Source organism: Ambystoma mexicanum, chromosome 11 (assembly GCF_040938575.1).
Source record: "Ambystoma mexicanum isolate Mex_15411 chromosome 11, UKY_AmexF1_1, whole genome shotgun sequence".
In the NCBI taxonomy this organism is placed as follows: Eukaryota; Metazoa; Chordata; class Amphibia; order Caudata; family Ambystomatidae; genus Ambystoma; species Ambystoma mexicanum.
The window spans coordinates 1,236,853,418-1,236,879,556 of NC_090934.1; the positions used below are offsets into that span (position 1 = coordinate 1,236,853,418).

General features: G+C 48.8%; 1 protein-coding gene across 1 annotated transcript in view; it reads left to right on the forward strand.

Annotated features, from left to right (window-relative positions):
* HCN4 (hyperpolarization activated cyclic nucleotide gated potassium channel 4) overlaps positions 1-26,139 on the forward strand; it is a 1,084,393-nt gene that overhangs the window by 1,053,884 nt on the left and 4,370 nt on the right. The gene's annotated exons all lie outside the window — the stretch shown is intronic.

Consider the following 26,139-nt stretch of genomic DNA (forward strand, 5'->3'; position numbering starts at 1 on the left):
ATCTGAAGTATTTGCGAACATCACAGGACTGTCACTGAACACCTGGAATTTGGGGATGCAAAACACCTGTTTTTGGCTTCTTACAGCCATATCCCATCCGACCCTCATCACCCCTCAACTCCCCAGAGATTGTTCAATAGGTCTGATAAGTGCAATGTTGAGTTTTTTAATATGTTTTTACCGCGATGTTCGCGGATACCGGCCGCTGTCCGCGAATCCAATGTGGCAGGCGTTTCCAAAAATCAGACACACTTCACGCTTTTCACCATTGAATCAGTGGGCGAGTCCGATGTCCGCGGACATCACGTCACCCTCTAGGCCAATCGGATGCCCGTCCGTGGACCGAACAGGGAAGTGGCTCCGCGGACCGAACCCAGATATCACTTTTTTCCCTACGTTTGGGCCATTTTTTTAAAAACTACTGGATGGATTTACACCAAATTTACAAAAGCACGCGTTCGGGGCCAAGCCGCCGCTCCGGCTGCAAATTTGCTGAAAATCCGTCCATCGGTTTGGGCTGTAGACATGAGCAAATATTTATTTTCCTTTGCGTCTATGGAAAAAAAAAACTGAGGTTTTGGGACCCCCCTACAACTTTGCCCCCCCTTGACAAACCCTCACCAAAGCTGCCAGAGATATTCGGATGGGGTCATATACTTTTTTTGCAAAGTTTGGTAAGGATTCGTCCAGGGGGAGCAAAGCTATAAGCTGCCCAAAAAGTGTTCTTCCTATGGGTTGAGCAACTTAACCATAAATACAGGGCCGCTACCGCAGGCCCTGTAATATATATGTTATGTGTATGGTTAGGTATCGCTAAGTAGGTTAACTGTTAACGAGGGGAGGTTAGGTAGTTGGGGTAATAATTACGGAGAATGTTAAGTAGGGTAATTCTTAAGTAGGAAAAGATAAGATGTTATATAGATGGCCATTTGTTTAAGAAGGGGGTAAAGACGAGGCACCCTGGCATGTGGGAAAGGTTGACAGCCTGCCCAAGGCTTCCTTGCAAGACTGGCCTGCCCACAGAGGTCATCCTCTGTTCTCACACTCCATGTGGTGGTACCTGAATTTGGGAAGGGGATTGGTTGCTGCAAGCTCATCCTTAGGGTCCCTGAGACACCTCCAAGGAAAGGTGAGCTGACGTAGGCGGTCCTCGCTTAGATGGAGCTCATGCCAGGGGAACCCTAGGGTTAAGGGTTAAAGAATAAGGTGCATTTAATAAAGAGAGGTCCCCATTTAGATACTATAAAGTTCACTCTGGTGTCTGTGTCTGTAAGTCATCAAAGAACTCAGGGTGTAGCCCATCTGCTGTTTTCAGCTATTTTATTTAGCAGGTGCAGCGCCCCTCCCTACCCAGAGGGCTAACGGGTGGTGTGGTATCCGTGGGAACTATCCCTGTTCCAGGGAAAGGAAGAGTACATCCTTACACGGTTCAGGGCCGGAAAACTAGGGGCAACATTGGAGGCACTGCTGAGATGGGGTAGGCCCTTGAGAGCCTGGGGGTGTCTTCATAGCGACGCACCTAGCGTTGCTGTAAGTGGCTTACTCCTACGCTCCGTTCCCTTTCCTCCATACAACATGGGTCGTCCCTTTGTAGGGACAGGAACTGAACCTTTTTCCACCAGAAAAATAACACTTTCCCTTTCAATTTAACTGTGTGCAGGGGCATGGACTCAGACGCATGCGCTCCCATAACTTTGCCTAACGGGGCCACACCCCAGTCCTCTTTTCTGCGCTGGTGGGAGCGAACAGGTTTAAGCCCCCCTGGGCATGTAATTCAACATGCTTTGCCCAAAATCTTTCTCAGAGTCTATTAACTCTTCTTATATATTGTTTTCTAGATACAAGTACGTCCAGCGATACACTGACCTTTGGTGCCCCAGCCGGTCGCCGGCGCATGTCATCCGCGGCAGGCTTCAGTGGGTGCCGGTTGTGCAACGGTTCGTTCCCCATGTCTGACCCACACTCCCTCTGCCTGTGGTGCCCAGGAGAAGACCACGGATGGGAAGGCTGCTCTGCATGCAACACACTCAGTCCCCGGTCCCTGAAGAACCACTTAGCAAGGCGGAGGGAGCTGTTGTCCAGGTCGCCGCCGGAGCACCTTAAGCAATATGTGCAGAGGAAAACCAAGAAGGCAAGCATACTGTTAGAAAAAGCACCCTGTAAAGGCAACTCCTTCCTGGGGAAGCCTGCTGACAGGAGGGGCCAGTTGGGCCCTGTCACCAGCAACAAGGGTACCGAGGCTGCAGCAGCTGCCTGCCTCTCGGCCGAGGGGTCCAGAGATCCTTCCGGTCCGGCCGACAAGGAGCAAAGCGACTCACACACAAGGCCTACACCTGAGGAGGCGCCTAAACATAGCGCAGACAGCACTACCGGTATCATGGTTGAGGGTCAACAGCCTTCCAGGCACACGCTCGAGGTGCACAGAGGCACACAGCATATGCATACCAGCAAACAGGCTGACCCCAAACCCATGTCATCCAAGGATCTGAGTGCAGAAGGCAAGGACAAAATGGTGGTGCCCATGTACAAGATGGCGACCAGGCCAGAATCCCGCCAATCCGACGGACCCCAAAGGTGGGAAACCTTGACGATCAGGCCAGAGGCCTGCCCCGCCCGGGAGCCTGCTAGGTGGGAAACCACTGCCAGATCAGAACAAGCTGCGGTGCCTCAGGTCACTTGGTGCACAACCTACCCAACCATCACAAGACAGGCGCGCTACACAGAAGCGTTGTTCCAGCATACCGCAGTTAGGCAACAGTTCATGTCCCCGCAGCAGGTGGCGGTCCAGGAGCGCTCACAGCCAGCCTGCGAGGAGCGTTTCTTCGAAAGGTTCCTAACACGTATGTGGTCCCCGGAGATGGGCAACATCCTCAGGGGCATTGTGCAGGAAATGGTACCGCCCATGGCACCTCAGCAGCTGGCGCTGCTGCAACCCGCACCACTGCCGCAGCTGCTGACACCGGTGGCTCTGCTAGCAGCACCCCCACCTGCTCCTTCAACACCCTTGCAACCTCCAACGCATGGAGTGACAGCGGCGGAACCATTGGCCCCCACAGACACAGGGAATCAGCAGGACACTGATGACGAGGAGCAGGACACACCTTTGTTGACAAGGGCATTCCACAATAGGATCGCTGGCCTGGTGAAGTACCTAAGCATCCCACAACCACAAAAGGAACAGCGGGTGTAATGCTCACCTGATTCTCGCAGAGGCGCCGGTCTTGACTGGGCGACTACCGTATCTTCAAAGGTGATGTGTAGCACCCGGTTGGCTCTTTGGACTGGACCTCTGTGCACTGTATGCCTGACGTGTAGAGTAAGATGTCTGCAGATAGAAAATATGGGGTTAATGAACTGGGGTTATTGGGGTGTCCCTATCTCTTTCCTCTTCTCCTCTCCTGTAGACCCCCAAAGGTTAACGCTCTCACCTTAGGTAAGTGAATGCCGAGCTCTCCATCTGCCTCGGGGCAGGGTGCTGTAACCAGTTTCTTCACTGGATAGGTAGCGCAGGCCTCTTGACTTCAGAGGACTGCTGTCCGTCGTTTACTGCACGAACGGTAAGTTTCGAGTCATTCAAATGTCTTTAAAGTCTTTAGTAATGATGTCTCTTGTTTTGCAGGGTTCCGGCGATGGCGGATGACGGGCTGAAGTGAGTTGAAGATGGAGCCCGTGTGATGAATAGAAGCGCCTGGAAGCACGTAAGTAAGCGCTTGTTGCCTGCTTCACTATGCGCTCTAACCGTCTTTTTATTTTGCAGGTACGAGTTCAGAGCGGCTGCAGGGTGCCGGAATACCCACTGGATTAGATGTGGAAAGGAGCAATGGCACGTGAGTATTAAAGTTCCCCAATGTCTTTAAACGCACCTTGTTTTGTCTTTCAGATGCGGGATGCAGCGCCGAAGGCCTCCGGAGCGTGCGAAGAGTTGGTAAACCTTTGTCTTTCAGATGCCGGAATGCAGTGTGAAGACCTCCGGAGCGCACGAAGAGTAGGTAAGCCTTTGCCTTTCAGATGCCGGAATGCTAACCTGTTCTTTCTTGTCTTTATAGGTGTTGCTGAAGACTGGATTCAGGATGGTAAGCCTTTGCCTTTCAGATGCCGGAATGCTAACCTGTTCTTTCTTGTCTTTATAGGTGTTGCTGAAGACTGGATTCAGGATGGTAAGCCTTTTTCCTTAGGCCCAGGACCGGATGCAGAAGACACGATGAGCGTTCCGCTGCAGAGGTTGCAGAATAACGCAAAGCAAGATTCATCCACCGGGTGTGGTTTGAATAGCCTCCTGTAGTGCTTAGGTGTCTCCTTCCACGGCCACGCCTAAGTAAGAAAAGAGTTCCTGGTAAGAAAAGAGTTCCTGCCTTCCAGAAGAGTTCCAGTGTTCTGAATCTAGGGAGTGGCTCCAGCCCCACCCAACAGGAAAAGTAGTTCCAAACAGAAGAGGATCAGAGGCTCAACTGGCAGGCAAGTAAGCAGCATGGTCTGCTGAAGGTAAGTCCACCCAAGCATTATGAGCCCGGCGCTTCCAGCGCTGGGACTGGGCATATTTATGAGCCTGGTGCCACTGGCGCCAGGACTGGGTCCAAAAGGTCCCAATTGGGACTGGTTGGCACTCGGAACCTGGGTTATGGATCTGCTTCCAAGGGAGTTGGGAAAACCCTGACCTTTTGGAAGCAGAGATCATGACAGTACCCCCCCTCAAGGCCCCTCCCAAACCGGGCTTCTCCGGGGGTTTTGGCTTGTCAGGAAATGTTCGGTGAAATCTTTTGATTAGGCAAGGAGCGTGGACATATTCAGCAGGTTCCCAGGATCTCTCTTGGGGGCCGTAGCCTTTCCAGTCAATTAGGTAGAATAGTTTAGATTTGGAGATCTTGGAGTCCAGAATGCTTTTGACTTCAAACTCGAGTTCTCCATCCACTAGGATAGGTTTTGGAGATTTGGTTAGTCGGGTTTGAGGTTGCACAGGTTTTAATAGAGAGACGTGGAAGACCGGATGTATCTTCATGTGCGGGGGCAAGTCCAACTTGACCGCTACTGGGTTTACTATGGTAGTGATGGAATAGGGACCAAGGTATCTTGGGTTGAATGTGCGTGGCCCTTTTAGAGATAGATATTTGGTGGATAACCAGACTTGATCCCCTACTTGATAGTGAGGGGCTTCCTTCCGATGTTGATCTGCTCCTTTCTTGTATTGTTCTTTAGCCCTTTGAAGGTGAGAAACAGCTTCCTTAAAGGCTTGGGTGATTGTAGAATGCAGGTAGTCTACTGCTGGTGTTTCAAGATCTTGGAGGGGATCCAACTCCGAGGTTCGAGGGTGACTGCCGTACAAAAGAAAAAACGGGGTTTTCCCAGTTCCCGAATGGACAGAGTTATTGTAGGCATACTCGGCTATCCAAAGGATATCTTTCCAAGTTTTTTCAGTTTGTTGCAGCATGCAGCGTAAATACTGTTCCAGAGTTTGATTGGTCCTCTCGGTTTGTCCGTCGGTCTGAGGGTGGTGACTGGTCGATAGTCTCACATCAATTTGAGCCGACCGATAGCAACTTCGCCAAAAATGAGAAATAAATTGACTACCTCGATCCGAAATTAGAACCGAAGGAAAACCGTGCAGTCGGACGATGTTTTCGAGAAATTCTCGGGCCAGAGTTGCTGCTGTTGGCAAGCCTTTGAGCGGAATGAAATGCGCCATCTTGGAGAATAAGTCCACGATTACTAGAATCGTATTGTATCCGGAGCATGGAGGTAGATCGGTGATGAAGTCCATAGAAAGCGTATGCCAAGGGTGAGGTGGGATGTCAATAGGGCGTAAGAGGCCTGCTGGTCTTTCCTTTTGACTCTTGTTTTGGGCACATACTCCACAGGACATTATAAAGTCTCTGATATCTTTTTTCCAAGACGGCCACCAGAAGTAGCGCTTGATCTTTTCTGAGGTCTTGGCTATACCGGGATCACCTTCCATTAAAGAGTCGTGATAACAAGAGATTACTTTTTTCTGTAAATCTGTGCTGGGTAGGTATAATCGTTCTTGGAAATACAATAAGTTGTCCTTTACTGCAAAGTCCTTTCCCTGCAGATGCCAATTCTGTATGTCTGCTGGAGTTACAAGTTGCCTGGCTTTATCCTTAACTTCCTCTATGGATTCTGTGGCGATTACACCCAGAATTCTTTGTTCGGGAATGATTGGTACAGGTTTAGGGTTGACCAAGTGTTCTTCCACTCCCATCCGAGAAAGGGCATCGGCTTTACCGTTCTTTGTACCAGGTCGATAGGTAATTATGAAGTCAAACTCGGCAAAGAATAATGCCCAACGGAGTTGTCTAGAGGATTGGGCTTTTGCGGTCTTCAAATATTGCAGGTTTCGGTGATCCGTAATCACAGTAACGGTGTGTCGGGCCCCCAGCAGATAATGCCGCCAAGCCTTAAAGGCAGACTTGATAGCCAGAAGTTCCTTGTCAGTAATCGTGTAATTGATTTCAGGAGGCGAGAATTTGCGGGACCAAAATGCCACGGGATGCAACTGATTGGTTACCGGGTCCTTTTGTGATAGAACTGCCCCCATGGCAAGGCTTGAAGCATCAGTTTCCACGATGTAGGGGAGTTCGGGGAGAGGGTGTTTTAAGATTGGTGCAGAGATAAATTTAGTCTTCAAATCCTGGAAAGCTTGTTCCGCCTCGGTAGACCATTCAAAACGTTTGTTTTTCTTTAACAAGGCAGTGATGGGCTGGACTATTCGAGAGAATTCGGGGATAAACCTGCGGTAAAAGTTAGCGAAGCCTAACATGCTTTGCACACCTTTTACGGAGGTTGGTGATGGCCATTTGAGAACTGCATCGACCTTCTTTGAATCCATACGCACTCCGCCAGGTGATAATATGAATCCCAAGAATTCAACTTCAGTCACGTTGAAAACACATTTTTCCAACTTAGCGAAAAGTTTGTGTTGACGCAATCTTTCGAGGACCATTTTCACGTGTTTCTGATGTTCAGATTCCGATGAAGAATAAACGAGGATGTCGTCAATGTAAACAACAACGCATACATCTATGAGCTCTCTGAGGACATCGTTCATAAAATATTGAAAGGCGGCCGGGGCATTGCAAAGTCCGAAGGGCATGACCTGATATTCAAATAGCCCATACTTGGTGCGGAAGGCCGTCTTCCATTCATCGCCCTCTTTTACTCGTACCAAGTGGTAAGCTCCTCTAAGATCCAGCTTTGTATATATGCATGCTTTTCTGACTTGGTCCAGGAGTTCAGGGATCAAAGGTAACGGATATCTATTCTTAACGGTGATCTGGTTCAGGGAGCGATAATCGATACAAGTTCTAAGGTCTCCTTCCTTTTTTGGAACGAAGAACAAAGCTGAAGAAGCAGGGGACTTGGAAGGACGAATAAACCCATTTGCCAGGTATTGATCCAGGTATTGTCGAAGGTGAAGGTTCTCAGGCTCGGTGAGGGCATAAATTCTACTACAAGGAGGAGTAGATCCAGGTATCAGGTCTATCTGGCAGTCATAAGACCTATGAGGAGGTAGAGAGTTAGCCTGATCCTTCCGGAAAACATCTTGGTATTCTAGGTATTCGGGAGGTAACTGGGGAGTCTCTGAAGAAATTGCGGCCAGTGCAACACCAGGTGGAGGGTGTCAAGTAGAGACACATTCTGGAAACTGGACCGTTCTTGCTCGCCAATCGATCAGAGGATTGTGTTTCTCTAACCAAGGTATTCCTAGAATAATCTGAAACTGAGGGGCCTTGATCACATCGAACACGATCTTCTCATGGTGTCCATCTTGACTTACTAGCGTCACCTCTTGAGTGGTATGCGTTACTGGCCCGGAGGCTATCTCCGTACCATCCACCGTAGTAATGACGTCCTTTACAGCCTTGGGACAAAGAGTTAGATTAATCCTCAAAACCATTTCATGATCCACATAATTGCCGATGGCACCGCTGTCGACGTAAGCTTCAATTGCATGTAATCGATCCGGATTATCAGGGCTAATGAGGACCATAGGTATCACGAAATGCGAGGTCACGGAACTGGTTTTCACGCTCGGCAAGAGGACCTCTATTCTTGTCGGGCGAGGTCGTTTCCCTGCTCAGAGTTTGTAACTTTGGTAACTGCAGCTCCTACTACCTTCTTGGCAGGTTTCACCGGACAGTCTCGAAGAAAGTGCCCTGAGTTTCCGCAATATAGGCATAATTGCAACTGTTTCCTCCTTTCCCGCTCCCTTTGTGTTAGAGGACCTTTCAGACCCCCTATTTGCATGGGTTCCCCGGAGTCTACTCCTTTGGAAGGAGTTGGCGGTTTGGAAAATACTCGAGCATCAAACTTGGAACGATCGGCCTTCCTGTTCTGCAGCCTGTGATCTATTTGAACGACCAAGTCTATATAATCCGAACAGTCTTGTGGGGGATTCACTACTTGGGCTAAAACGTCTTTGAGCTCTCCACGTAGACCTCTATAAAACAGCGTAATCCTTTTGTCCTCAGGCCATTGAGTTTCCACTATTAGTCTATTGAAAGATGCAATATAAGCCAAAAGGTCTTGATTACCCTGTCGCAACGAAAGAAACTCATTGTCCAAGGCCTGCCCCTGTGAATGTCTTGCGAACAGTTTTTCCATACTAAGCTGAAAGGCTTGAAAATCATGGAGAACCGGATCATCTTGATTAACTAGAGGGATCGACCAGTCTGCCGCATTGCCACTAAGGTACGAAAGTACAAAAGCTACTTTTGCTTGATCAGTTGGAAAGGCTGCTGGCCGGCATAAGAAGTGCAACCGGCACTGATTGATAAATACTGCAAACCTCTTTGGGTCACCAGAAAATCGTTCGGGCGGAGCCAGAGGTACATTCCCAGGTAGGTTGATCTGCACTGGATTCATAGAGGATGTTGAAGGAAGATTTGCCCCTGATGCGGGTAACGGGGTCTGTCCGGCTTGTGACTGTAGCACTTGTCTAGCAAGATTGTCTGTTCTCTCCTTGGAAATAATTAGTTCCCTTCTTAGAGCATTCGTTTCCTGACGAGCTGCATGCACTTCTGCCCTTAGTTCCCCAAGTAACCGGGCTAGGGGGTCAGTATCCGAGGTTTCCATAGCGCCTGGGCGAGAGTTTTGCGGTAGGCTTTGCGTTCTGTAACGCTCACCTGATTCTCGCAGAGGCGCCGGTCTTGACTGGGCGACTACCGTATCTTCAAAGGTGATGTGTAGCACCCGGCTGGCTCTTTGGACTGGACCTCTGTGCACTGTATGCCTGACGTGTAGAGTAAGATGTCTGCAGATAGAAAATATGGGGTTAATGAACTGGGGTTATTGGGGTGTCCCTATCTCTTTCCTCTTCTCCTCTCCTGTAGACCCCCAAAGGTTAACGCTCTCACCTTAGGTAAGTGAATGCCGAGCTCTCCATCTGCCTCGGGGCAGGGTGCTGTAACCAGTTTCTTCACTGGATAGGTAGCGCAGGCCTCTTGACTTCAGAGGACTGCTATCCGTCGTTTACTGCACGAACGGTAAGTTTCGAGTCATTCAAATGTCTTTAAAGTCTTTAGTAATGATGTCTCTTGTTTTGCAGGGTTCCGGCGATGGCGGATGACGGGCTGAAGTGAGTTGAAGATGGAGCCCGTGTGATGAATAGAAGCGCCTGGAAGCACGTAAGTAAGCGCTTGTTGCCTGCTTCACTATGCGCTCTAACCGTCTTTTTATTTTGCAGGTACGAGTTCAGAGCGGCTGCAGGGTGCCGGAATACCCACTGGATTAGATGTGGAAAGGAGCAATGGCACGTGAGTATTAAAGTTCCCCAATGTCTTTAAACGCACCTTGTTTTGTCTTTCAGATGCGGGATGCAGCGCCGAAGGCCTCCGGAGCGTGCGAAGAGTTGGTAAACTTTTGTCTTTCAGATGCCGGAATGCAGTGTGAAGACCTCCGGAGCGCACGAAGAGTAGGTAAGCCTTTGCCTTTCAGATGCCGGAATGCTAACCTGTTCTTTCTTGTCTTTATAGGTGTTGCTGAAGACTGGATTCAGGATGGTAAGCCTTTGCCTTTCAGATGCCGGAATGCTAACCTGTTCTTTCTTGTCTTTATAGGTGTTGCTGAAGACTGGATTCAGGATGGTAAGCCTTTTTCCTTAGGCCCAGGACCGGATGCAGAAGACACGATGAGCGTTCTGCTGCAGAGGTTGCAGAATAACGCAAAGCAAGATTCATCCACCGGGTGTGGTTTGAATAGCCTCCTGTAGTGCTTAGGTGTCTCCTTCCACAGCCACGCCTAAGTAAGAAAAGAGTTCCTGGTAAGAAAAGAGTTCCTGCCTTCCAGAAGAGTTCCAGTGTTCTGAATCTAGGGAGTGGCTCCAGCCCCACCCAACAGGAAAAGTAGTTCCAAACAGAAGAGGATCAGAGGCTCAACTGGCAGGCAAGTAAGCAGCATGGTCTGCTGAAGGTAAGTCCACCCAAGCATTATGAGCCCGGCGCTTCCAGCGCTGGGACTGGGCATATTTATGAGCCTGGTGCCACTGGCGCCAGGACTGGGTCCAAAAGGTCCCAATTGGGACTGGTTGGCACTCGGAACCTGGGTTATGGATCTGCTTCCAAGGGAGTTGGGAAAACCCTGACCTTTTGGAAGCAGAGATCATGACAGCGGGAGTCTTGCCGGAGGTCCTCAATATCAGGGCCGAGTCCAGATCTGGGATTCCACTGCAAAACGATGTTGAGGCCCTGGCTAAGAAAGGGTGGTTGAAACCTCTCTCCACTCAGCCCACAAACAAAAGACTAGACACGAAGTTCAGGCAGGTGGAGCAGGAATCTCTGCTCTTATCTGTTCACCCTCAGCCATTGTCACCCGTCATCGTGGCAGCATCGATGCATGCCAAACTGCAGACATTTTCAGCAAGTACCTCCACTTCTGCGCTCCTAGGCAAAGAGAAGGTCCTGGAGGCCTACGGCAAAAAAGTTTATCCCAACACGGGTCTTCATCTCAGGCAGGCCAACACTGATGCCATATTAGGTGCAGCAAACCAAAGGCAGTGGCGGGAGATTGCTGACTTCCTCCCGGACCTCCCTACCCACAAACAGGCATCCATCAAAGCGGGACTGGCAGAGGCCAAGTTGGTGGCGCAAGACATTATGGAGGCTACCGTTGCCCATATTGATACAGCAAGCAGAGCTGTCTGTGTGGCCACAGATATGAGGAGGACAGCCTGGCTCAAGGCAACCATGTTCAACCCGGACGTCAAAGAGAGAATACTAGATCTCCCTTTCGAGGACGGTGATTAGTTCCACTCCACCACAGAATCTTTGGCTATTCTTACCAAACCAGCAACAAAAAACTTTGGCCAGGACCAGTCTCGGTTGGACAAGGGCAGGACCTTTGGCGGGTTCTGGGGCTTCCAAGACTGACGGGCCAGACAGCCTGACCGGTCCCCCAGCCAGCACAGGAGGAAGCACCAGATGTCTTCCCAAAAAGGTTTCTTTCAGACGTCCACCCGGGCCCCAGCCTCAGAACCAAAGAAGCAATGGCAGGACATTCCAGATCCACAGCACCCCAGTTGGGGGCAGGTTAGCTCTCCACAGTCCGGCTTGGTGGGCATGGTTCACGGATGCCTGGGTGATCTCTGTAATCTCACAGGGCTTCCAATCTCACCTCTCCAATCTTCTCCTGCCCCCCCCCCTTCCTCAAATCGGGACACGATTACTCCAAGCAGAAATTTGCTCCCTTGTTGCGAGCGAGGCAGTGGAGCAGGTCCCAGTGCCCCAGCTGGGGTTGGGCTTTTACTCCCGCATCTTTCCGATTCAGAAAAAGAACCAGGCTCGCCTGCAGGTGTTCCTAGATCTTTCCTTCTTAAACCAGTACCCGCCTCTACAGAAATTCAAAATGGTGACTCCAGCTTTAATAGCAGAGACGCTATGTGGGGGAGACCGTACGCGCTTCCTGGATCTGAAGGATGCATATTTACACGTCCCCATAGTGCAGGCGCATCAACCCTTTCTCAGGTCTCGAGTCATGGGTCTGCATTTCCAATATAAGTTACTACTATTTGACCTAAATTCAGCGGCCAGGGTCTTCACAAGGCTCTTGAATTCGGTTGCGGGTTTGCTCCGGTCAGAGAGCCATCATGTATACCCGTACCTCGATGACTGGCTAGTCCGAGTGGTGTCTCTGGTACAGGTCAGGTATTCAGTCGGCAGGCTCATGACCACACTCTACGAGCTTCGGTTCAGAGGTCGCACCTGCAACAGACGCAAACACTGGTATTCTTGGGTCTGCAGTGGGACACGCTCAGGAAAATGGCTTTCCCCATGAGGGAAAAGGTGGCAACTATCAAGGCCACTGTGGGTCACTTCCACAACATGGAGGTAACCACAGCATGTTGGTACCAGCACCTATTGGCTGTGATGGCAGCCTGTCTCCTAGCGTTCCCCTACACCAGGCTACAGATGAGGAGGCTGCAGCTACATTCTTCAGCATCCTGGGACCAGTACTCGGGAGGTCAGGCGGCTGCGGTCGCCATACCTGCTCACCTGTATGAAGATCTGAAGTGGTGGAGATGGGAGTCCAATCTCTGGGCGGGCAAACCCTTCACACCACCCCTGGTGGACCACACCATTACGATGGACTCCCCCCTCCAGGGGTGGGGGGGGCTACCCTGAGCGGACATGCTGTACATGGTCTATGGTCAAGGGAGGACCAGCAGAACTATATCAACTGATTGCAAATCATGGCTACCTGGCTCGCTCTCAGGGCATTGCTTCCCATCATCATAGGCACAGTGGTGTGCATTCAGACGGACAACTCTACTTGCATGTATTACCTCAAGAAGCAGGGGGCACCTATGAAACGCTCTACACCTCGCAGGACCCCCCCAGGCCAGCGGCAGATAGAATTTGGAAAACATCCATCTCCCGAAATTAGGGAGGGAAAAAGCGGATGCCTAGGGGCAGGAAATAATGCAAGAGGAGGTGAGAGGGGTGATTGCGAAGTTACCCACAAACAAGGCACCGGGCCCGGATGGGTTCTCGGCATCCTTTTATAACACATTTGCGGTAACCCTGGCACCACATATGGCACATCTTTTTAACACTTTTAAGACAGCGGGCGTATCACCCCATCTATGGAAGAGGCAAAAATATCCATTATACCGAAAACAAACAAAGACCCGGCAGAGTGCACGTCCTATAGGCCTATAGTGCTCATTAATGTGGATGCAAAAATCTATACTAAAATACTGGCGAACGGGTTAGAAGAGAGCCTGCCATTCCTGATCTATCAGGATTAAGCAGGATTTGTCTTGTGAAGGCAAATAGCCGACAATATCAGGAGGGTGGCCCATTTAGTGGAAAAATCCCAGAAGTCAAACAATTCCTCTGTCCTTTCATCATTGGATGCAGAAAAGGCATTCGACCGAGTGGAGTGAACGTTCCTGTTCTGGGTCATTGAAAAGTTGGGCCTGGGAGGGGACTTTCTAGGAATGGTCAAGGCGAACTATCATGTACCAGTGACATACTTGGCTGTAAACAGCTCAATGTCGCGCCCCATCTGCCTCGGAAGGGGGACCAAACAGGGATGCTCACTCTCACCTCTACCCAATATATTTGGAGCCCCTACTGCAGGTGATACAGGATGCAGACGAGGTGCAGGGAATACCCTTTGGGGGCACCCAACACAAAGTCGCAGCTTTTGCCGACGACATGCTCTTAGCACTGACTAGCCCCAGAAGATCAATACAAGTATGCATGGAATTGCTGGGAAGGTTTGGGGAGGTATCAGGCTTGCGTATCAATTTCGGCAAATCTGAGTTGATGAATCTCACGATGGGGAAGGAGGAAATGACGGGGGTTGGAGGAAGCAACACCCTTTGCACGAAGTCCAGGGGGGATTAAATACCTGGGGGTGAAGATTACCCCGAACCTGGAGGGATGGTATGCAGCCAACTATCTGTCCATAGTTAAGGCCATAAGGAAAGACCTACAAAAATGGAGGAGCCTTAATATTTCATGGGTGGAGAGAATCGCAACGGTAAACATGGTAATACTCCCCTGCCTCCTATACCTATTTCAAGCAATCCCAGTGGCATTACCAACAGCTCTGTTGCGGGAATTGAGGAAAATGATAAATTAGTGTGTCTGGGAGGGGAAGAGGGCAAGAATTAACAGGCAGGTATTGATGGCCCCAGGAGGTAGGGGGGAATGGCACTCCCCAACCTCCAACAATATTATGAGGCAACGCAACTGAGGGTGCTGAGGGAATGGTTCTCCAGACAGTGGGGCAGGCAGTGCGTCTCTATGGATATGGCAGTTGTGCAGGACGACTTGAGGGAGATATTATGGCTGCCGAAACAGCATAGACCGCAACATCTGTACCGGAGCGCCATCACCAAACTAGTAGCGGATGTGGTTGTATACGAATTGTTCGTTTTACAATGTTCAAATTACAATTGACCTTTTCACAATTGACCGAATTGTGAAGGTCAATTGTAACATATATGCGGGGGGAAACCCCCCACAATCCCCCGCCAAACCCCCCAAAATATATATATATATATATATATATATATATATATATATATATATATATATATATATATATATATATATATATATATATATATATGGTCAATTGTGAAAAGGTCAATTGTGACCCTTTAAATTCGGTCAATTGTTCATTCGAACATTTGTAAACGAAGAATTTGGGTAATACCAGCGGATGTATGGGATAGAATGGTTAGCAGGAACACAATTAAGACGTTTCCTTCTCCATTCACCCCCATCTTCAACAATGAGGATTTTACCCCAGGGAGAGGGGGTGTAGGGTAATTTGTGATATGTTCCAGGGCCAAATCATACACTCTTTCGTAGATTGTAAACAGATGTTTGAAGTGGAAGAAGGGGAGAGACTTAGATATGCGCAACTACGGCATTGGCTAATGAGTACGGCGATCAGGGAGGCGGCCACCAGACAGGCCACCCCATTCGAGAAGTACTTCCTGACACATGATGGGTCAAAGTGGCTGACATCTGAACTATACAGAATTTTAGATGACACCACCCCCAAAGCTACATGGAATTACATGAAGCAGTGGGAACGGGTACTGGGACGGGAGATCAGGGGGGAAGAATGGGAAAAACTGTGGAGGAAGATCCCCAAACTGGCTACGGCATCCCAATTACAGGAGACATGGTACAAGATTCTCTACTGGTGGCACTACACCCAGAACCCGCCTACGACGCATATACCCGGAGGCATTGGGGGAATGTTAGAGGAGATGCGGGCAAGAGGGTACGGCAGCCCACATATGGTGGGAATGCCCAAATATAGCCCCATTCTGGGCAGAGGTGCAGGAGGCCCAAACCCAAGCTTTCGGGGGAGAGGGGACAACGGCACCCTGGGGCAAATACTCTTGGGGCTGTCAGGGGAAAGGCAGGAAAGTGAACCAAGGGGCCGGGAGAAGGCAAGAGTGATCCTCAACTTAGCCGCAATGACTCTCATAGCATGGAACTGGAAAGGGCTAGTCATACCCACGGTCCAGAACTGGCTGCGAAAGATACGGGAACTGGGCGTCTCTTGAATGGGCATTGTACGCAATGAACAACAACTTTCAGCTCTTTGCCAAAGAATGGGGGGAAACAATGGCATTCTTGAAGGACTATAGGGCGCAATGGTGTCCACAACGGCTAAAACTACTGGATCGCCAGTGACCACTCGTAACCTAATGTTCCACAACAGAAAACAGAGACACAAAGGTCCTCCAGGGAGGTATGGGGGGAGAAGCGGGAGGGAATGGGGAGGTAGCGGGAGGGTGGCAATGGGGGGTGGGAATGTTTAAGATGTTGTAAAACCAAAAAAGAGAATAAAAAAAAAGGAGGCTTTAATGAATATTCAGGGAGGCAGCCTCCCATCCAATCACAGGGCTTGGAACATCAGAGGAATCTACTACCAAGAAGCCTTTCCTTTTCAGTGACTGTGTTAGATGCAAGTAGCTGGTCTACATGAAAGACCCTCATGAGCAGTGCATTTACTGTCTCTATCTGCATGAAATTCACAAATGTGATATTTGTAAGACATTTTCTAACAAAACTCTCCAGGACAGACATAGACGACTCCTTCTACATTTGGAATCTAGAGGACACTCTTCTGATGAAGAATCAGCTAAAACAGCCCCTGTACTGTCTTTGAAGCCTTCGGAGAGGCAAACTTCAAAAACAATGGCCTCCTGTGTGGAAAGCAGCTCCTCTTCCTCACATAGGAGCAAGAAAAAGATGGAATTGTCATCTCTATCTCCATCCCTTGGATCTGGAGACCAAAAGAAAAAGCACCCCGGCGTGAAAACCTCCTCCAAAGGTAAGGAGACATTTTAAAAAATTCTGGGGGGGGGGGGGGCGGTCATCATCGAAAACGCCATCTACGAGCGGCACAAGCGATAGAGGCCAGTCGACGAGTAAACTGTCGACGAAACCCAAGACGTCAACAACGACTCTTCAAACCTCATCGTCCACGACTAAGTATTCGTCATCGAAATCGGCCACTTCCAAGCAATCGTCGACAAAAGAATCTCACCACTCGTCAACAAAACTATCGTCGACAGTCAAGGAGCACCATTAGTCCACAACGCCCTCTTCGTCCACAAAGCCCTCATCATCCACGAAGCCCTCGTCATCCACAAAGCCTTCTTCATCCACAAAACCCTTGTCGACGACATCCTCCTTGACAAAGTCCAAACCAAAGCATCGTCGACGTAGGTACCGTCGACGACTACTGACCTCTCGTCAACAGAGAAAAATAAGTCCAAGGCACCATCCACGGATATCCCTGACACGCCCTCCAAGGAAAACCAGTCGTTCGGACCAATGGACACAGGCCTACATACACCAGAAGACAGAAGACCTCATTCTACCAATAGGAGCTCAACTATCTTCTTTAAAAGAAATGGCAGAACTTCCTGACATCATTCTACAGGAGGATTTCTCGGATTCCGTACTCATTCCTGAGCAACCGACCATCACTCCCAAGGAGAACAGTCCTCCCTGGCATCCCACTCCAGGGGAACCCACAGACCCATATGATCCAGAACTCATGCTTTCGATGCAGGGGATCATTGACAAATTCAATAGGCATCAGAGACAGAGGCATCGTTCCTCTACATCGATGGAAAGATCTCCTCGAAGGCAGTTTTCACCACCTCATAATTCTCCAAGAAGCTCTCCTACCAGGAGCAGACCTCAGAAGAGAGCATGCTCGCCAGAACCTCCCCGCAGGTCCTGGAGCAGGACGCCCAGTGCTTCGCCGACAAGGGTCTCCCCTTCTAGATCCTCTCCTATGCCATGACCACCCACAAGGGATCCTATGAGACCACCCACAAGGGACCCCACGATAGTCCCATCCACTGCATCCGTTTACGACTGGCAAGAAGATCCTTTCAGGGATTTTTCAGACCCTGAGGAAGGGGAGATTACTCAGGAGCCAGACATGCAGAGCGAGTGGGAAGATTACATTGTAGAAAAGTCTAGTAGGAAGACTCCCCAGGAGATGCTTCACCACCAGATGATCTAGTGTCTTTTCTTACCATAATTGGTAAAGCGGCAGACCTCTTTAATTTACAAGTGGCATCAGAAGAGAACAAAATCAGTGCTCTATGAACATAGAGACAAACGTAGAAGAACAGTCACTACGATCCCTCTTTTGGACACTATATGCTCCACCAAACAAGGAAGGACGTAAATTGGAGGCCATGGGCCAGAAGGTATCATCTTCGGCCTCTCTCACCATCAGGGTTGGAAACGCCCTGGCCATGACAGCATCAGGGCTGGACCGTGAGCTGTGGCTCTGTATATCCAAACTGACCAAGCATTTGCCTGCGGACCTGCAAGAAGAGGCCAAAGCAATAATATTGGATGGCGAGGCCACATCCGACCATGTGATCGACATGGCTGTTGACTTAGCAGAGTCGGGTTTCAGACAAATGGCCCATGGTACAGTCTTGAGAAGACAAGACTGGATGAAGGCTACAAACTTCAGACCAGAGGTTCAGGCTCAGATATTAGATATGCCCTTCGATGGGTAAGACCTTTTTGGTAAAAAGATCGACGACCATCTCAAGAGTATTAAAGCTGATACCGATATGGCATGTGCCATCAATTACCTTAAGGACAAAGACCTCACCTCCACAGCCAAATTCTCCCCTGACGCCACAGCATGGATTACCTCCTTCTTACAAGGTAGGAACATGCAAGTTTTCTCTGATCTAGCCTCGGCCTCACCCACCATCATGCTCTGCGGAGTGCCCCAAAGCTCCTACTCTCTAAAACATCTTTACACGCCCTCTCTTTCTCATCCTTGACGCCATGGGTATCTCCTACACCAACTACGCTGATGATACTCAGATCCTCCTCACCCTCACGGGCAACTACGACACAGGCTCCATGATTCTTAACAACATCTGCAACACCATCCAAACGTGGATGACTGTCAATGGACTCTGCCTCAACTCTGACAAGACAGAACTCCTGCTGGTAGGATCCACCGATACGCTCAAAAATCTTGACACCCAGTTCAGCCACTTCACCATTGACTCCATCAAAATATCCCAGTATCTGACACAGTGAAAACTCTTGGAGTCTATCTGGATTCCAATCTATCCATGACGAGACAAGTCAATGCAATTGCCTCTTCTGCAGCCTACCATGCAAAACTCATTAACGCTGCCAGGCCCTTTCTCTCCAAAGAGAACTGCACCAATATAGCCAGAGCTATCACCTGCTCTAGGATGGACTACTGTAACATGCTCTTCCTAGGAACCTCCACTAAAAATCTAGAAAAACTGCAAGTAATCCAGAACAATGCCCTGCCTGCAGCCCAAGGTATCTCTAAAAGAGAACACATCTTGGCTGCCAGAAAATAAGCCCACTGGCTCCCAATAAAGGAGAGTGTTATATTCAAAGCCCTGACTCTTACCCATAAATGCATCCACCTCTCTGCACCAGCTTACCTATCACAAAGAATCCATCCCGCCACATCTGCAAGGCCAACTAGAACACCCTACACAAACATGCTCACTGTGCCCAGGCTAAAAAGAGCCAGGGCAGGAGGCGCTAGCTTCCGCTACCTTGCATCCCTACACTGGAACGCCCTTCCTATGACGCTTCATGCCGAAGCCTCACTCCTTGCCTTCCGCAAAGCCACGAAAACCACTCTGTTCACCTGATCAACACCACAGTCCATATAGGACCTCACGCCACCTCTCCCAATAAACCTGCAAATGTATCTGCAAGTAGCTGACTGCATTAATGTGTTACCAATGTAAATTATGTAAAATGTAAAATATGTATATTGTGCCTCCCTTATTTATAGTGTACCTCCCTGTAACTAAGGTCCCTGCAAGTAACAGCGCCGCGATGCCCATGGGCTGTTTGTGCGCTCTACAAATGTAAAAATAAATAAATAAATAAATCATAGATCCGTTTGGTCCTTTCGCGGTGCATCCTCAAATTATAGGGGTTTCAGCACCCCTCCTAGAATCAAAAAACGCAGAGTAACGCCTCTCAAGACAGGTACCATCAGTCATCAAACAGGTACACCCATAGGGGCAAGCGTGGCTCCAATCACGCCAAGGCCCAGAGCAAGCAAAACTGACTATCTTCTTCCTCCTCTCTCACGATGCACCGCGGTGGGCGGGAGAGTAAGCCGTTTTTATCAGCATTGGCTAAAAATAACATCAGACAAGTGGGTGCTACAGGCGGTCTGCAAAGGTCACACCATCGAATTCGTAGACCAACCTCCGTTCCTTGCCCCCGTTCAACGCAAAGTGCATCATCAGAAGCAGGTCAGGCTGGAGGTTCACAAGCTACTTCTAAAAGCAGCTATAGAGCCGGTACCATACCGACAAATGGGAAAAGGCTTCTACTCCCGATTCTTTCTGGTGAAGAAAAAGAACAGTCAGTGGAGACCGATTCTGGATTTGAGAGCTCTCAACAAGTTTATCAAATGCATCAAATTCAAGATGACGTCTCTTCAGAACGTTCACCCGTGGCTCAACCAACACGACTTCCTGGCCACCTTCGACTTGGAAGACGCATATTTCCACATTCCCATTCATCCTGCCCACAGGCAATTCCTGAGGTTCGCCGTAGGGGAGTCACATTTTCAGTTCTGTGTCCTCCTGTTTGGCCTAAAATCAGCACCAAGAGTGTTTACCAAGTGCCTGGCACCGGTGGCAGCATACCTCAGAAGGTCAGGGATGGAAGTCTTACCATATTTAGATGATTGGCTCATAAGGGCCGGCTCACTCAGACTGGCGTGCACCGCAGTGGAGAGAACAACAAAACTCTTGAAGGAGTTAGGGTTTTTGATAAACAAAGAGAAATCCTGCCCTGTTCCCAACAAGACAGTGCTGTTTCTGGGGGCGGAAATCAACACCAGCATACCCAGAGAAAGACCATCGGAGGACTGAATATCTGCACTAACTCATCGGTCTTTATGGTTTCAAAGAAACGGGGTGACCACGGTTCGCGCCCTCAAATCTCTTCTGGGCATGATGTCCTCGTGCATATTCCTCATGCCATATTGCAGGCTGCACATGAGGCCAATCCAAGAGACCCCGGACCAGCAATAAAAGCAGACAATCGGCTCATGGGAGGATACCATACAACTACCAGTGGCCTTTCACAAAGCCTTCCGATGGTGGAGCTTACCTCAGAATCTGCTATGGGCACTGCCGTTCCAGGCTCCAACGTCAACCCTTCTCAGCATGGATGCCTCGCTATTGGGCTGGGGAGCACACTTAGCAGATCTACAAACCAAGGGCACTTGGTCCACCAAAGAATCTCAGCTGCACATAAATGTGTTAGAGCTCAGGGCAATTTGATGGGCGCTGAAAGCCTTCCTGCCGGTACTGGCAGAGCAGGCGGTGACAGTTCAAACAGACAACACAACCTTGATGCACTACATGAACAAACAAGGGGGAACAAGGTCGGAATTGCTATCACAAGAGGCTCAAAAGCTATGGACCTGGGCTTTGCATCACAAGGTCCACATCAAGGTGGAACTCCTACCGGGAGCGGACAATGTCCTGGCAGACAAGTTAAGCAGAGATTTTTCAGCATCCCACGAATGGGAGCTGGACGAAGCAGAAACCCGGTGGAATTTTCCACATGTAAGGATGTCTACAGATCGACCTTTTTACCACAAAGGCCAACAAAAAAAGCCACAGGTTTTCCTCCAGGTATCCGGAACACCTCTCGATGGGGGACATCTTCTCGTGGACTGGACGGGCAAATTCCTTTATGCCTTTCCTCCTATCCCATTCATAGCGAGAGTGCTACGCAGACTGAAAGAACAGGCCTGCTCAATGATCCTGATAGCACCGGATTGGGCTCGCCAGGTTTGGTATCCAACCCTGTCTCACCTGTCTCGATGCCCTCGAATTCGCCTCAAAGTTCATCAGAGCCTCTTAACGTAACAAGGTCGGAAGGTGCTCCACCACGACCCAGCGAGCCTGTCACTGCATGCATGGTTCCTGAGCAGCAAAAATTAATCAATCTAAATCTTCCTGCAAAATGCTGCAACGTAATTAACGCCTCTAGGGCCCCGTCTACACGAACAACCTACATTCAGAAATTGACCCGTTTTACCAAGTGGTGCGAAACATCTTTAGTGAATCCGCTCTCTGCATCCATCGAGCAAATACTACCGTACCTGTTGCACCTAGCGAAAGCAGGGCTTTCCCTTTCATCCATCAAGGTGCATCTGTCCGCCATATCGGCATACACGACTTACACAGGTCAACAATCTTTACTCACCGAACCGGCTATCAAAATATTCTTAAAAGGATTGATGCGTACTTTCCCGCCCACTCCTACACCTGTTCCTACATGGAGCCTGAACACGGTTCTAGCAGTGCTCATGGAGCCACCATACCAACCAATTCACAGGTGTGACTTAACATTTTTATCCTGGAAAGCAGCTTTCTTAGTAGCTATCACGTCAGCCAGGAGGATTAGCGAGCTGCATTCCCGGTCTTCAGAGCCTCCTTTCACCTTGTTTCTAAGTGATCGTGTCATACTAAGGACAAACCTGATATTTTTAGCCAAGGTACTGTCAGAAATGACGCACACCGAGCGCATCGTACTTCCTACCTTTTTCATGAATCACTCTTCTGATGCAGAGAGGTCCTTACACTCACTTGATGTTGCAAGGGTCCTAAAGTTCTACATCCAGAGAACTAAAGTATTCCGCTCCTCCACTAGACTCTTCATCGCATTCGCTGGCTGGACTAAAGGACAGCACATTTCAAAGCAAAGTTCGTCACGTTGGGTTTCCCAATGTATCAGCCACTGCCATCAGTCAAAAGACGATCCACTGGCTAGACCGCCTTCAGCTCACTCCACCAGACGGAGGGCAGCTTCGGTTGCTTTCCACGCTGGAGTACCTTTGAAAGGCATCTGCAGAGCACTCTGCATATGTTCGCCAAACATTACTGCCTGGCAGAAGATGCCAGCAAAGAGTCAGCAGTGGGACAAGCGGTTCTTTGCCATTTCTTTGCGTGAGGTAGGAGCAGCCTTCTCTTCCCGCCTCCCCTGGTAATGTAACCTATTACTTGTATAGTAAGGCGAGGAGAAGGATTTGCAGAATGTATTTATGATATGGGCATGGCCTAACTGCTTAGTATTCTATTTAAGCATCTGAATCTATGAAAGATCCAATGCTGGAGAATTTTTAGTTACTTACCTGTAATTGTATTTCTCCAGCATTGGTATCTTTCATAGATTCACATGCGCCCGCCCGCCTCCCCTGAGAGGCTGCTCCCTCTTTCCGCAGCCATCCTTCCTGTAGTCTTCTACGGCTCAAAATTTGAAGATGGCTGCCGGGCGGAGCTTAAACCCTGCCGCCTCATTGGTTAGGGCCATAAGGACCAAAGTGAGGTGGATGGACTACACAAGTGAATGGCTCGTAAACCATAGGGGGCAATCTTCATTGTATTTCTATGGAAATAATGTATATATATTTAATTTTTTTATTATTATTTAAATCACCAAGAATTCCCAGTCTGACGACGGGGAATATTCAAGCAACTGAATCTATGAAAGATACCAATGCTGGAAAAATACAGTTACAAGTAAGTAACTAAAACGTATATACAAAAAAAGAGTGTGTACACTAGATTGAAGGCTGTTCAGCTCATTTCATTACTGTAAATGGAGCCAGACACACCCACCAATACATAACACACTGCAGGGACAGCCATTGCTAACAGACTCCCGTAAACAAAGAGTCCTGTGGAAAAACAAAGCCGCCACACTTCCACCTACAGACAAAACACTAGGAAATAGACCAGTGCATGCTTTCAGACTTCCACCAATAGAGAATTCAATTAAATGGAATAGCACATAACGACAGACTGCCACCAACAGGCAAAGCACAGAAGAAAGGACTAGTGTATGCAGACTGACTATGACCAACAGAACCCTGCGGCTAATGAATGACCTCTGCCGCTGAACTGAAACCTGAGTGAAGAAGAAGATACATCAGGCAAATCCCAGCAGTAGCTCCCTGATTTCCAACATTTGGGATCAGGATCAATAGGGATCTTCTGGCTTAGGATAGTGAATGAACGCTCTGAACCCTATACACTTAATGAACAGGCATTTCACAGCTCCTGCAAATTGTTATAGGATCAAAAATAGAAAGTTCTACAATGATTACACAAATCCATCCTTTTCTAAACATGCCATTTAACGGCCGCATGGTAGGTCTAGGCAACTCTGTTTTCCTATATTAGAACAATGGCTCTGCTGTGCAGACAATCAGATTTCATTATTGGTTCTCTCTAATGAACAACAAAGGGCTTGCAGACCTATATTTGAGTTGGGTCCTCGATTCCCTTAATTCATTTGAGAGATCCCCTTCAAGTGATCCTTGTTGTTGAAGGAGATTGTGCCTCAAATCGGATTCTGAAAGTCTGCTGTTAGATTGCAAGATGGTGACTAAGAGGTTGCGTGGGTTTCATGCAAAATCACTGAATGTACTTTTATTAAAGGAACAGTAGAGAGTACAAGAAAAGGACTTCAAAGTTTCCGCTTTGGAATGCAGTTTGAGATCATACACCTCGCCAGTGTAAATGTGTGTCACAATCCAGGGGTAGTTTCTGTGATCACCACTTCCTCGCTCAGCTCTCCATCTATAATGAATCTCTGTCATGCCATCTGACTGCTAAACCAACCGATATTCTTACCTTTTGACATGTCCTAACATCTGGGATCCGAAACTGGAGAATCTGAGATGGTTCTATTGGCAGAGAACACGGCGGCAACCCAGGGAATTGCCATTGTCTTTTTCCATGCCACACATTTGTAAAGGAGGAGCGGCAGAGGTCTACAACACAAGGCAGCACTCTGCATGCCCAGTCCCACACACAGCAAACCACCAAAACATCATCCATAAAATGTGCTAACCCAATTGCTCACTGCTTCACTACTTTAAGTGCTACTCATGCCATCCTGCCTGTGAGCCCTTGGTCTGTGAACAGTTTCCCCTGTGGCTTGGCTACCTTTGCCTGAAAGACTTCAAGCTGGGTCCTGTGAATCTAGAGGCTTACAGTGCTCCTACCATTCTATGCACACTGCTGCTTTAGGGATCATCCTGGGAAGCATTCACTCCCACACCTCAATTTTCTACCGCAATCCCTGTACACTTAAATCTTAGCTAAAGAGCTGAGGCACTACCATCCTGTTCCACCTCACATTCAAAGCTCTGAGATTGTGTAAACATTCCTTATGGTGAGGGGGTGGTTGAACATGTGTATTCGGGAATTGAATACAAATATCTTTTTCACTTACCTGTAAATTGAAAAGGTTGATTTAGAAAGACCGCTGGGAGACCACTCTGGGCAGTCTTTCTACTTTCTAAATCGAACTGTGATGCCCCGTGATGCACACAAGTGGGTAGGGGCTGACAGGTGCGGCCGGGCCAGAAGAGGGAAGTCACGGGGGTCCCAGGTAAGTGTGTTTTGTCTGTCTCTGTGTTTCTATGTCTGTGGGGGAGAGAAGGAATGTTTTTGGCAGGAAGGGTGCATGGGATCGGGTAAATGTGAGTGTGTTTGCGTTACTGTGTATCTGAGTCAGTATGTCTGGTGGGGGATTGCGAGGAACGCTTTGGGCGATGAAGGGAGGCGGCAAGGAAGGGACGAACAGGAGGAGTCAGGGGGCGGGGTGAACCCCCCCTATTTCTACAAAATCCTGGAAGCACAGGAGTGGGTGGGGCGGGCAGGGTATTGGATTTCTGGAAGAGATGTAACATTTCCACATTTAAAGGGAAAAAACGGTCTAAAAAAAAATCTCTTTTTGTGTGTGGCCTTCAAAATGCAGAAATCTCACAAAGAACTATGTATTCTGCCTGTGCCATTAATAACATAACTGATAAAAAGATGAACATGAATATGTCATTTTAAGCTGGAAACCGGTGCATGCGTGTTTTAATAGCGCTGGCAGACTTTTCCATCAAATAGTCGCCATTAATCTCTATGCAGTCACCTACCTCAGGAACCGACAGTAAACACTGAAGTCTTAAATCAGAAAGGCTGATTGAAAGCATCAGGATGAACTCACTGCACTGCATTTTATTGATATTTATGATGTCCGGTAGAGCAAGAGCTAGATAGGTGCAGGTTAGCAAAGGGGTGCACCAAAAAGATGTCTGCATTTCACAGTATTGAAATATCAATAGATGTTGATGGTCAACATCGTGGTGCATTATGTAGGCTGTATAGCGTCCCAGAACCGTAACTCACAGAGATATGCAATGTGATTGGGGTGCATGAGTAGGGCGGTATAGTCTCTCAGTCACGGTACAGCAGACGATCATGAAGGTCGAATGGTGGTGAATTGATAGTACTGTGTGTGTTGCCAACAACGGAGTAGCAGGCAGAGGTTTAGAACCGTACTGAGATGCACTTACAGAGTTTTTTGGGTCCCATTACTGAAATTGTATGGGTTAGGCAGGTCTGCATTAAAGAGATGTGGTGCATCAGAGTTGGGAGGTAGGACCCACCGTGAAAGAGCAGAGGCTTTGGTGTGGATTACAGAGGGAGCAGACCGTCACCAGGAAGTAACTACAGCGTAAAGACCATTATGTCATAATGACGTCTTCATGAATTTCTCTCTCTCGCTTGTA